The sequence below is a fragment of the Melanerpes formicivorus genome, unplaced genomic scaffold (assembly GCF_026170545.1).
Source record: "Melanerpes formicivorus ecotype bairdi unplaced genomic scaffold, bMelFor1.0.p_v2 SCAF_1, whole genome shotgun sequence".
Taxonomy (NCBI): Eukaryota; Metazoa; Chordata; class Aves; order Piciformes; family Picidae; genus Melanerpes; species Melanerpes formicivorus.
The window spans coordinates 4490721-4503585 of record NW_027142353.1 but is presented as its reverse complement, the minus strand read 5'-3'; the positions used below and the strand labels follow the sequence as shown (position 1 = coordinate 4503585).

The following is a 12865-nucleotide window of genomic DNA, read 5'->3' as shown; positions in this document are numbered from 1 at the left end:
TCCATATATCATAGTGCTAACCAAGACACACAAAATCCCCATGTTTTACTTATTTAAATAGCTTTATGAAAGTGAAAACACTCCCAGCAGTATTTACTAGAGTATTAGTGTATTTCAGCCATGTTCAAAGTCTTTTGTCACAAAACAGAAAAGTACTGAATATTCACTTGAACTAGAAATCATGGGTCAGAGCATGTACAAATAAACTCATGATATTATTTGACTTCATGACTACTTCAGAATACCTCACACCACTGCTCATCTTGGAGCTGCTAAGTGTAACTTAAAGATTGTGATCTTCAATTGCCTTTTGAGCAGAGACAAGATACGTTTCAGTAAGTGTAACTTTTAAGGTGTTTTACATAAGAAAAAAAATCTTTCAAACTATAATAAAATAACATATTTTGAAGTAGATAAAGTGCCAGACAACAATCATGGATCTTCAAGTAATTATGTTTCTTCTTTACAGCTTCTGAACAATGTCTAAACCAAAGGCATTTGATCATTTTTTTCCTATACTACAGCTATATGTCACAGTACAAAAAGTGATTCCGGATCTTTTACCCAATATTAACCACTTTAGGAGAGAAACTGTAGCACCTACTAAATTTTGACAACCGCAGCATACAATTGCGTGCTCACTTGTCAATCAGTTTAGTAACATAAAAGCTGTTGCATAATTAATATATATTATTTAAAACAATCTGAAATGTTTGTTTTATCTTCCTCTTAAAGAATCTACCTGACTGCAGAAACTGTTGCTACTATACATTCACCTCTTCATACACAAATCCTGTTTGAAAACACTACTTCTACTGGTAAAAGGACTAGATTAGACTACACTAGACTAAACCGGAAGAGACCTCCACGATCATCGTGTCCAACCTATCATCCAACACCACCTAATCAACTAAACCATGCAACCAAGCACCCTGTCAAGTCTCCTCCTGAACACCTCCAGTGATGGCGATTCCACCACCTCCCCGGGCAGCCCATTCCAATGGACAATCACTCTCTGTGTAAAACTTCCTCCTGACCTCCAGCCTGAACCTCCCCTGGCACAGCCTGAGACTGTGTCCTCTTGTTCTGGTGCTGTCTGCCTGGGAGAAGAGTCCAACCTCCACCTGGCTACAACCCCCCTTCAGGTAGTTGTAGAGAGCAATAAGGTCACCCCTGAGTCTCCTCTTCTCCAGGCTGAGCAATCCCATCTCCCTCAGTCTCTCCTCATAGGGCTTGTGTTCCAAGCCCCTCACCAACTTTGTTGCCCTTCTCTGGACACGCTCCAGCAAGTCAACATCCTTCCTAAACTGAGGGGCCCAGAACTGGACACAGTACTCGAGGTGTGGCCTAACCAGTGCAGTGTACAGGGGCAGAATGACCTCCCTGCTCCTGCTGGCCACACTGCTCCTGATGCAGGCCAGGATGCCATTGGAGAAAAAGTTAAATATGTGGAAACCCTGTTTGTTTTCCAAAGAGTAACATTTTACAACTATATTATTGCTGGAAAAAACATCATATATGAAAACCTTACCAGACACCTGAGGTTCTCAACATGTTGAAAAAAAAGAAAGTCTACTCCTAAACAGCTGCAAATTTACATTGCTTTACCCTCTCTAATGGAAAAAAAAAACGAATGCCTGAAGAATTTCTTTAGCCAGCTCTCAACGAAATTCAACTCTGCAGTTCCTAAAAGTGATACTGCAGAAGTCCAAAGCAATTTGCTCATTATCTTTCTGTGATGGTAAGGTTTACTTTAAAAACTTCATCACACTTCATACTTTCTGCCCAACCCTATTTGAGCAAATCTATTTACTGATATATTTGCAGTACAGATGTTTAAGCCAAAATGAAAGGCAGAGATGACTCTCTTCTTTCCGTAATCCACCTAGCGAATAGCTCTATACATCCACAGAAGAAAGGAACAGCAGTTATGCCACGATTGAGCAGATTCATATCTACCTAGATAGAACTGTAAGAAATATCAAAAAATAGTATCTGAAGGAAACAAAACACAAGAGCATACAACAAAACACAAGCATCTTTGTCTAACATGAGATCCCTCTGAACACTAGTTTCAACTTGTATTAGATAAGAGGCAAAGTCACTGGTTAGGCTGCACCTCAAGTACTGTGTCCAGTTCTGGGCCCCTCAGTTTAGGAAGGATGTTGACTTGCTGGAACAAGTCCAGAGAAGGACAACAAAGTGCGTGAGGGGTTTGGAACACAAGCCCTATGAGGAGAGGCTGAGGGACCTAGGGTTGCTTACCTTGGGGAAGATAAGACTCAGGGGTGACCTTATTGCTGTCTACAACTACCTGAAGGGAGCTTGTAGACAGGCAGGGGCTGGTCTCTTCTCCCAGGCAGACAGCACCAGAACAAGAGGACACAGGCTCAGGCTACACCAGGGGAGGTTTAGGCTGGATGTTAGGAAGAAGTTCTATACAGAGAGAGTGATTGCCCATTGGAATGGGCTGCCCAGGGAGGTGGTGGAGTCACCATCATTGGAGGTATTCAGGAGGAGACTTGATGGGGTGCTTGGTGCCATGGGTTAGTTATTTAGGTGGGTTGGATTGGTTGATGAGTTGCACACGATCTTGGAGGTCTCTTCCAACCTGGTCTGGTCTATTCTATTCTATTCTCTTTCAGGGGACACAGCCAAGGGGAAAATTCCCAGTACTTAGGGATGTAAAGGAGACAGTTTCCTCAAAGGCTGAATGTATGGACAAATATTTATGAAAATTAAGGAAAATTTTTATCAGTACCACACTACAAAGGGGCAAAACAGAACACATGCATACCCTTAGGTTAAAGAGAATGAACCTGCAGTTTGCAGCCAGGTTTGGGGTTTTTTTTTGTGGGGGGGAGAACAATAAAAACAAGCAAACAACCTCCCCCCCAAACCCCACATTTTACCATTTCAAATACATTATGCTCTTTCCATTTTACACTGGTAGATATGACATCAAAACCAGGGGCAAGCAAAGGAGAGACTTAAATTTTATAAAAAGTTAAGGAGTATCTCAGTAAAAATAGTATGGCTTTTGGTGCATCTAGAGTAACAACCCATACAGTTCACAGAGCTAGCTCAGGATTTATTCCAAATGCACTGCAAAATACAGAGCTTTTGTTTTCATAAGATCATGTAAACACTTCTTTATTCTCCTCTTTTTTCTTACACTACCTACTGATGGGAAACATGAATTGGCAACCAGCACCAGAACAAGAGGACACAGTCTCAAGCTGCGCCAGGGGAAGTTCAGGCTCGAGGTGAGGAGAAAGTTCTTCACAGAGAGAGTTGTTATCTGCCCAGGGAGGTGATGGAGTCACCATCCCTGGGGGCGTTCAAGAGGGGATTGGACGTGGCACTTGGAGCCATGGTCTAGTCATGAGGTCTGTGGTGACAGGTTGGACTTGATGATCTTTGAGGTCTCTTCCAACCTTGGTGATACTGTGAAATACTGTGAAAGTGGGGATTATGGGGTAAACAGAGTATCTTTATCAAACTCTTAAGGAAATGATTCTATGAAATTTTGTTTCCTGAAGTAGAGTTTTTTGGAACTGGGCATGAGTTATAATTAAGGCTTTGAAGAACATAACCTTTTTCACTAGTTTAAAAAGAGGAAAATTCACTCAGAAGATTGCTTATATCACACGTCAAATTCTTTTGGTTCTGTACCACCTTTAAGATTTGCCAAGATTGGGAAGAAGTCCAAAGTATTATCTTTTAATGAAAATAGGTAAAAGGGAAAATGTGAAGTATTTACTAGCTGGTGAAACAGAAGACAGTATACTTAGAGCTCCTAGCACTCCAAGATGTGAAGATAATTACCACTTTGTTTAAAACAAACAAACAAACCCCCAACAACACAACCCCTCCCCAGCCAACCAAACAAAAAAACCCAACAATACAAAACCAAACAAAAAATCCAAAGGGGAAGGGGTGTATTAAAACATTTGTACTTCTTGTACTTTTCTTGTGAAGTCAATGACCATTTCCCCATCATTTTACTTCTGTTCCTCTGAACTATGGGAAAAGCAATGCAACTGAAAAAAATAGAGACAGACTCCAAAATGAGAAGCAGCAATGCAAGAATCGCAACATGCAAATAAGTGATTTGGGTTCTCCTGTCCTGTTCTGTGCCACTAGAGGAAAAAAAACCACAGCCAAGACAAACAAAAAACAACCCCACAAACCTCAAATAAGCAATATGCTCCCCAAACCCAAGAACAGATACACAGAGTCCTGAACTAAATATTCAGCATAACTAAAAGTACGCAGATACAGGGTGACTTTCCTTACTCATACTTCACAATCAAAAAAAGCCTAAGAGTGATGACTAGAAGTCATTCACTGATGATCTGGATGGGGGCACTGGGTCAGTCATCAGCAGGTTTGCAGATGGCACCAAGTTGGGAGCGGGTGTTGATCTGTTGGAAGGCAGGGGGGCTCTGCAGAGGGACCTCAACCGACTGGACAGATGGGCAGAGTCCAACAGGATAGCATTCAACAAATCCAAGTGGCAGATGCTGCTGTACTTTGGCCACAACAACGCCAGGCAGAGCTACAGGCTGGGGTCACAGTGGCTGGAGAGCTGCCAAACAGAAAGGGACCTGGGGGTGCTGATCAACAGCTGCCTAAACATGAGCCAGCAGTGTGCCCAGGTGGCCAAGAAGGCCAATGGCATCCTGGTCTGTATCAAGAATAGTGTGGCCAGCAGGAGCAGGGAAGTCATTCTGCCCCTGTACACTGCACTGGTTAGGCCACACCTTGAGTCCTGTGTCCAGTTCCGGGCCCCTCAGTTTAAGAAGGGCATTGAGACTCTTCAACGTGTCCAGAGAAGGGCAACAAGGCTGGTGAGAGGCCTTGAACACAAGCCCTATGAGGAGAGGCTGAGGGAGCTGGGATTGTTTAGCCTGGGGAGGAGGAGGCTCAGGGAAGACCTCATTGCCCTCTACAACTACCTGAAGGGTGGTTGTAGCCAGAAAGGGGTTGGTCTCTTCTCTCTAGCAACCAGCACCAGAACAAGAGGACACAGTCTCAAGCTGCACCAGGGGAAGTTTAGGCTTGAGGTGAGGAGAAAGTTCCTCACTGAGAGAGTCGTTCCCCATTGGGATGGACTGCCCAGGGAGGTGGTGGAGTCATCGTCCCTGGAGGTGTTCAAGAGGAGATTGGACGTGGCACTTGGTGCCATGGTCTAGTCATGAGGTCTGTGGTGACAGGTTGGACTTGATGATCCTTGAGGTCTCTTCCAACTTTGATGATACTGTGATGGCCAGCACTACAAAGATCAGCAAGAGTATAGGTTTCATATGACAGGCCGTGATCTTAACACACAAGCAGCCTAAAAACTTTATTGTGGAATCATTGAAAGATTATGTATATTTAGGAAAATAATGAAAGAAAGGCACAAAACGGGCAAGGGAGGTATCTCTGTATATCAAGACATTTTTTTCCCATTCAGGCCTGTGGGAAAAAAGACAGATATCCTGAAAATTTAGCAAGTAGATGATTAATAACTGGCAGCATAAGCCCTTGTGTAAGAAAGGCTGACAGATGGGCAACAGATTAACAACAGACAGAAGGATGGGAAGCACCCTTTAAACAAATATATGGAGCTTATTTTTAGTGTGGAAACATGCAAAGAAAAAAAAGAAGGAAGTCAATTAACAACACAGCAAAATAAGTAGTCTTCTTGCAACTATGCAGGGAGGTCATTCTGCCCCTGTACACTGCACTGGTTAGGCCACACCTCGAGTACTGTGACCAGTTCTGGGCCCCTCATTTTAGGAAGGACGTTGACTTGCTTGACTGTGTCCAGAGAAGGGCAACAAAGTTGGTGAGGGGCTTGGAACACAAGCCCTATGAGGAGAAGCTGAGGGAGCTGGGGCTGCTTAGCTTGGAGAAAAGGAGACTCAGGGGTGACCTTATTGCTGTCCACAACTACCTGAAGGGAGGTTGTAGACAGGCAGAGGCTGGTCTCTTCTCCCAGGCAGCCAGTACCAGAACAAGAGGACACAGTCTCAGGCTGTGCCAGGCATGGTTCAGGCTGGAGGTCAGGAGGAAGTTTTACACAGAGAGAGTGATTGCCCATTGGAATGGACTGCCCAAGGAGATGGTGGAGTCGCCATCACTGAAGGTGTTCAGGAGGAGACTTGATAGGGTGCTTGGTTGCATGGGTTAGTTGATTAGGTGGTGTTGGATGACGGGTTGGACGCGATGATCTTGAAGTTCTCTTCCAACCTGGTCTGGTCTATTCTATTCTATTCTATGCTCTGAATGGATAGAAGCAAGGCAAGGCTGTATTTAGCAAGGTCTGGGAGAAAAAAAATTGTAGGAATAAACCCAAGTTTTTAGGAACCGGGGAAAGTTCTTTAGAGGGGAAAAAAATTCATATTAGGTGTGACACAGGAAGGTCAGGAAAGAGATGTCACCAGCAACAGCTTCAATTTTGGCAAGTTACCTGAATGCCTTAATTAAATTAAGCCTGGTTTTTATTTTTCTTTTCTCCCTCAGTCTTTTTCTAGTTCCTTTCTAGACCAAAGATACTCATACAAAAAGGAATTAGTTATGGATCAGGAGGTGAAGCAACCCCTCATGCACTAACAAAAGCATCTCTATTTCAGGACAGCAGGCAGTTCTGTATGATTTTTAGACAGTTTCAGAGGGAGAGACCTCTGTTGCTTTGCATTCCAATTATTCAGTGTTTATAGAAGGAATAAGACTGCTTAAGTCATGCTAGAAACACATACTACACAAATAGATGGTTGCATTCAGCCCTTTACATATCCAATTCTTATTAATCTATACCATAGACATAAATGCACAGTATTTTGCTTCCAATTCTTTATACATGATTTCTAGGGGCATATTACCAAAACCAAAAAATCCTTTACAGAATTAAGGAAGCCACTCAAACAAGATTTTCTTTTGGAGAAGGCTATAGATACATTTCTTCCCTCTTTCATTATGACATTTATGGAATTGAAAGGATAGTTTTTCAACACTCTTTAGAGAAGGCATCTTTCATGCCATTAATCAAAATGACTGACATGACAAGATGGCAGCAGCTGTAGAAACTGTAGTTCTATGCAACAGGCACACCAGAAGAAAACAAACACATGGCTGTAACTTACATGAGGTGCACTGTTCTTCTTCATCAACTATTCCTGACTTAGAGAGGCCACAATATGGGCTGCATAAACAAGAGATGCTCTCTTCTAATAAACCTGGGAAATTTACAATTTATTACGAATTCTTTAATATTCCCAAGCACTGTATTTCATGATCTAAAGGAATAGAGTCCATTTATTATCATGGTTATTTTCTTTTTATTACTTTTTAAATCAAAATTTGCAATGAAGGACATTAAAAAAAAAGGAACAAAATGTGAGAAATCCTATGCCTTCAAAATTCTTATCCTTCTGATTGTATCAGTTTCTTCATAGTATCTAAAGGAGCAACAGGGACTTACAGTTAGTGCTACTCATCTTCAGAAAGGCCTGTATTTTTAACATGTCCATCAAGCAGTTTTAAATCTTGCTCCAGCAAGTCAACATGAGTTTAGGAAGGATGCTGACTTGCTGAAGCGTGTCCAGAGAAGGGCAACGAGGTTGGTGAGGGGTCTGGAACACAAGCCCTGTGAGGAGAGGCTGAGGGAGCTGGGGTTGCTTAGCCTGGAGAAAAGGAGACTCGGGGTGACCTTATTGCTCTCTACAACTACCTTAAGGGAGGTTGTAGACAGGCAGAGGTTGGTCTCTTCTCCCAGGCAGCCAGCACCAGAACAAGAGGACAAAGCCTCAGGCTGTGCCAGGGGAGGTTTAAGCTGGAAGTTAGGAGGAAGTTCTACACAGAGAGAGTGATTGCCCATTGGAGTGGGCTGCCCAATGAGGTGGTGGGAGTCACCATCACTGGAGGTGTTTAGGAGGAGACTTGATAGGGTGCTTGGTTGCATGGTTTAGTTGATTAGGTGGTGTTGGACAATAGGTTGGATGCAATGATCTTGAAGGTCTCTTCTAACCTGGTCTATTCTATTCTATTCTGCTGTGAAAAACACCTGGAGACCTGTTTCTGTATCTTGACCATTGTTCATAATGGGCAGGAGCTGGATCAATCCATTCTTCAAAATAAGTGGGTTTATTTATTATTTTTACAATGTACTAAACCGTAACTGGATTCTACTGATTCCTGCCAAGGAAAACATGGAAGCAGAGAACTGCATCTTAAATGCAACAAGATAATCTATCTTATGAACCACTATCACTTGGTTTCCATTTTGTTGCACTTCAACCACTTAAGGGGTGGTTGAGACAGAAAGGGTTTCTTTGTTACAAGTTTTTTATGTCATCCAAACAGAAATAAGAAACTGAGCAAAAAAATAATAGAAGGCCGCAAATACCACGTACAAATACATTGTTTTCTTAGCTTTCAATTACTAAGGAATTTACAAAGAGCTAAGTCAATCTTTCAACTACTCATATAAATAATGCTCTAAACCCTAAAACAAGTTGTAATTTTCCCTTTGCAACCTATCTACCTAAACTCCATAAAAGTTCCACATAGCTTGAATTATTTTCAACTAGATGATGACATTCAACACAGTGGCCATCTACAATTCCATCATATTATTTGTCCTTGGGGTTACTCTTTGCTATGCTGTGCCACAGCCTCAACACTCCCCCTTTGCTGGCTCTGTGAAAGGTTTTCTGGGGTATCCGCTTTATGGAAAGACACAAGCTGAGTCCTGGTCTTTCACTTTCTGAGGCTACATTCATAACAGGCTGTTTTCTGAGCATGCACATTATCTCTGTTTTTTCCTGCTTACAATAGTTCAGTACCATTTCCCAGCCCCCCAAGTGAAAAAAAATAACAAGATGTATGTTTACATAAGCATTTTCAGAAGGACATCTCTGTTTCTTCACATTCTGACATTCTTTCACTCCAACACAGCAGCTCGTCTACAAGCGTTATCACTGAACACACTTCAGAAATTGTGCCTTTTCAGTTAGTTTGATCAGCAGGGTTTCTTTTTTTTGGGAAGAGATAGTGTTGCAGAGTTGATAAAACAGGAATGTCTTTTAGCAAGAGTAAACTTTGTTTCCTTAATATACTTACTTAATTAATCACTCTATTAGCCCAACCACCTTAAGAAATGTCTGCCATAATTAGGTGAAGACTAGCTGTATCTAGTTTCTGCCATTAGTTCTGTTTTGAGATTTTTATTGCCTCATGTGACTTTAAAATCACAGCTGTCAAAGGTACCCATGAATTGAAATTATTTTCTTCATGTAGATGACTCTTAGTACCATAGTGGCTCTGGAGGGAGCAGGGGGAAGGTAGGGTCTCCCATTAGGGGGGAAGGTCTTGTAGGAGATTCAGAAAGATGGCTAGCACTGGTCACATCAGGCCTGCCAGTTGAAGGCCAAAGAGAAGAAACCATTCCCTATCATTGTACACAAAGTGGAGCTTTGTAAATGCTGAATCATCAACTCCTCTGTATCAGAGATAAGACTAACAATCCATTCCACAAGACTGTAGAAGCAGAGGGCTAAAAAAAAAAGTATTGTGACAATTAAATTAACATTGTAGGCAAATATACAGTGCTAACTTGCATTTAACTCCAACGCCTCTTTTAAAACATCATCACAGATCTATGGCTGTGGTATTTCAAGTGACTGAGTGCAATTAGAAGTCTTTAAAGCTAAGAAGTATACCTGTTTAGCCTCACCAGCCAATTTCTGAACCTTTAAATAACTCAAAACACACATACACAAAGAGAGGTCCTATATATACTCTAAGGATTTAGAAATTCCTGGACTTGTATTATAACATAAATGCTTTCAGACAGAGGAAAAACGTCCAAGATATTTCATAAAGACTTCACATAGCCTGTAACTGAAAAATGCCAGTTCTGCTCCATTATCACCTGAATTTCTACCACAAACACTGAAAGAGTCTCAAATTTAGTACTTGCACGTAGAACATACTAATGGAAATGCACAAAATGCAGGTTCATTTGCTTTTCTAGTTACTATTAAAAAAAGGGAATGATTGGTACAAAAACCAAAAGAGGTTAAGCATTTGTTAAACTATGACAATTCTGACTACAATCTTGAGAATCCACATGTCGTAGAGGTGACTGGAATATCGGGGGGTTTTGAAGAGCTCACTACCACACCTAGCAATAACATCAACACTAACACAAGCTCCAAGGATAGTATGATACTCAAGTAAAAGAAATAAAACACAATTAACCCCCCCTAACAAATAGGGAGGAAAAAACCAAACAAGTAAAAAATGCCAACAACCCAACACCAAAAACCACATGGCTAGATGTCTGTATAAAGAGATACATGTATTAAATTATTACTAGACACCTATATTATAGCTATTAGAGGCAGGTCATTGTTGGTTTGGTTTTTTCAGTCCTGACAAATTCTAGAATATTTCACAGAGCACAGCAGAGAGCACCATAAGAAACTCTGTCCTTGCAACTAATGCAATAAGAATTTCTTTAAAAGCACTTTTGCAGTTTCATTGGAAACTCAAATTACTATTATTATTGTTTTAAACACAAGCAGGTTACGAGCAACTTTTAACAGCCCTGTTGTGATGCAGTTTACCCTTGTACTGAAGTGATTAAAAGAACAATGACTGAGATGTAAGGTGTATTCAATACTGAGAATTTTTTCTTTCCTTTTTAAAAAATATACACCTTTCAGTCTAGATGGTAACAACCACCACTGCTCAATTAAGATGGGAAAACTGCAGTGAAGGAGTAAATCTAACCATGCTAAAATGGCCTCTCCTGTAAAGCAAATCCTTGCGTAGCAGAAGTTCCTTTAATTCAACCCAAAATTGATATCATCCATCACCAACGCAACGCCAATGGGCAAGAGAGACAGATTCTGAACAACTCTGAATTGTTCATTCAATGCTCTTCTAGGATTTTCTTCATGTATCAAACATGTAGTGATACCAGATAATTCAGATTTTTAAGAGTCACTATTTTCCTCCTAAATTTCTATTTTACAGATGACAGAATTTCATTTGTACTATGAGGTCATCTCAAGCTCGAAAAGAATTTGAAAATCTACCAGTGATTTAATCACACTGATCTTCTTCTAAACTGAAATTCAGTCTCTGAATTTCAAAGTTTAAAAAGGAGAATTATAGCACACATTCAAGAAAAGCCCCCAAGAAAGCTTAATTTTAACTCAGAACTGAATAAAAAACTCGCTGCACAGTGTCAATGCTGCAAGCACTGTAAAATTATTTGTCCCAATAAACTATAAAACCAAATGCAAAATAACCCAGCATCAAACAACCCTTTACTCTCCTGCAGACTCAATCAGTATTTTACAGCAACAACAACATTCTTCACACACAGAAATTCCTAATTCCTCGAATAGTTCAACAATATAGTTTTAAGAATGTAATGCTGGAGCCTTTGGAGTATTTTGGCTTAAACAGCATCCTTATCAACAGGCCTGCTGGGATCTACATCTGACTTCTCATGCTTATTAAAGACACTCCAAATTATCACTGAGAACATGATACAGGGTTGGAGTATTTGTGATTTCCTTTCAGCTGAAGTTTATCTAGTCCACATTGTTTTGTGGACTAGAACAAGCTTCTTTTCTCTAGTGTGCATTCTACTCTGCTAACAGAAACAACAATAACAAATCATGCAGACATTGTCATGAATAAGAAAGGGAAAAATATGGTAAAGTGACATTATTTCTTGTGGTCAGCCAAAGAAGAAAGAGACTGAGGCAGAGTGATGTAAACAGACAGAGACAAATGCACAAAGCCATTACATACAGGCCCAGAACTAGTACACAAAATATATATAAAAATACAGTCTTTCCATCGTGAATTAAAATCCACCTTGAAACACATCATCATGTTACATTAATAGCCAGATCACATCTATTACCTTTTCCTTTTTTCTTTCATTTAGTACCTCTGCATGACACTAGCTATGTACTGAGAGGTTTCAGAGACAGCAGAAGGCTGATGGTAGACACACGTAGGGGAGGAAGAAGTTACTCTAGTTGGAGAAGGCTTTACTGCATGAAAACGAAAGGAGATGGACCATAAAGCTAGAGAAAGACTAAAGGTTACCTCAAGTAAAAGGTTTTTACCTGATTCGTGACCTAAAAAGAAAGCATAAAACACAGAATTACGACCCAAATTAGATCAGTTCCACGTCCCCATCAGCCATCCCTCAGCCCGCGACGCTACACCCGGAGCGGCCCTCAGCCCTCTCCCCTCCGCCGCTCTCCCTTCCTTCCCTCCATCTCTCCAGCAGCCAGGCATGCAAGCCCGCAGCGCTCCCGCGCACCCGGCAGTTCCACCACCACCCTCCAAACCCGAGCACTCACGTCGGGATTAGCCTCGAGGGGCAGCCAGCGGTGGGGCTCCATGGCGGCGGTGGCGGGGCGGCTCCCGGTACCGGCACTAAGCTGAACCTTGCACACGCCTCTGACAGCGCCTCACGCCGCCTCGCCTCAGACCTGACCCGGGGCCGTACCACCGAGCACCCCGGGAATGCGGGGTGGGGAGAGGGAAAGAAACCAACCCTCCCGCGCCTCCAGACACACCTCTCCTCCTCTCCGAAGCGACAGGTCAAAGCTACCTACACAGAGGTGGACGCCTCCCCGCTGGGTGCTCCCAGACCAACACAGCCGGAATATTTCCCCTCCCCACCCCCCCTTGACTCCCCCCGGCAATGGACTCTCCCAGCGGGGCAAGGGGTGGTGCCTCGGCCGCCTTTCCCCGTGCTTGCTCCACAGTGTCGGGGCCTGCGAGGTGCGCAGGAGCCGCCAGGAGGCGCCCTACCAGCCCCCGGGCTCGCCTTTATGCA

General features: G+C 42.2%; 1 protein-coding gene across 1 annotated transcript in view; it reads right to left on the bottom strand.

Annotated features, from left to right (window-relative positions):
- UCHL3 (ubiquitin C-terminal hydrolase L3) overlaps positions 1-12149 on the bottom strand; it is a 54275-nt gene extending 42126 nt beyond the window's left edge. Inside the window, exon 1 of the mRNA XM_068154744.1 lies at positions 12144-12149. The gene's annotated coding sequence lies outside the window, so the exon portion shown is untranslated. The remainder of the gene's footprint in view (positions 1-12143) is intronic.
- Between the last annotated feature and the right edge of the window lie 716 nt (positions 12150-12865).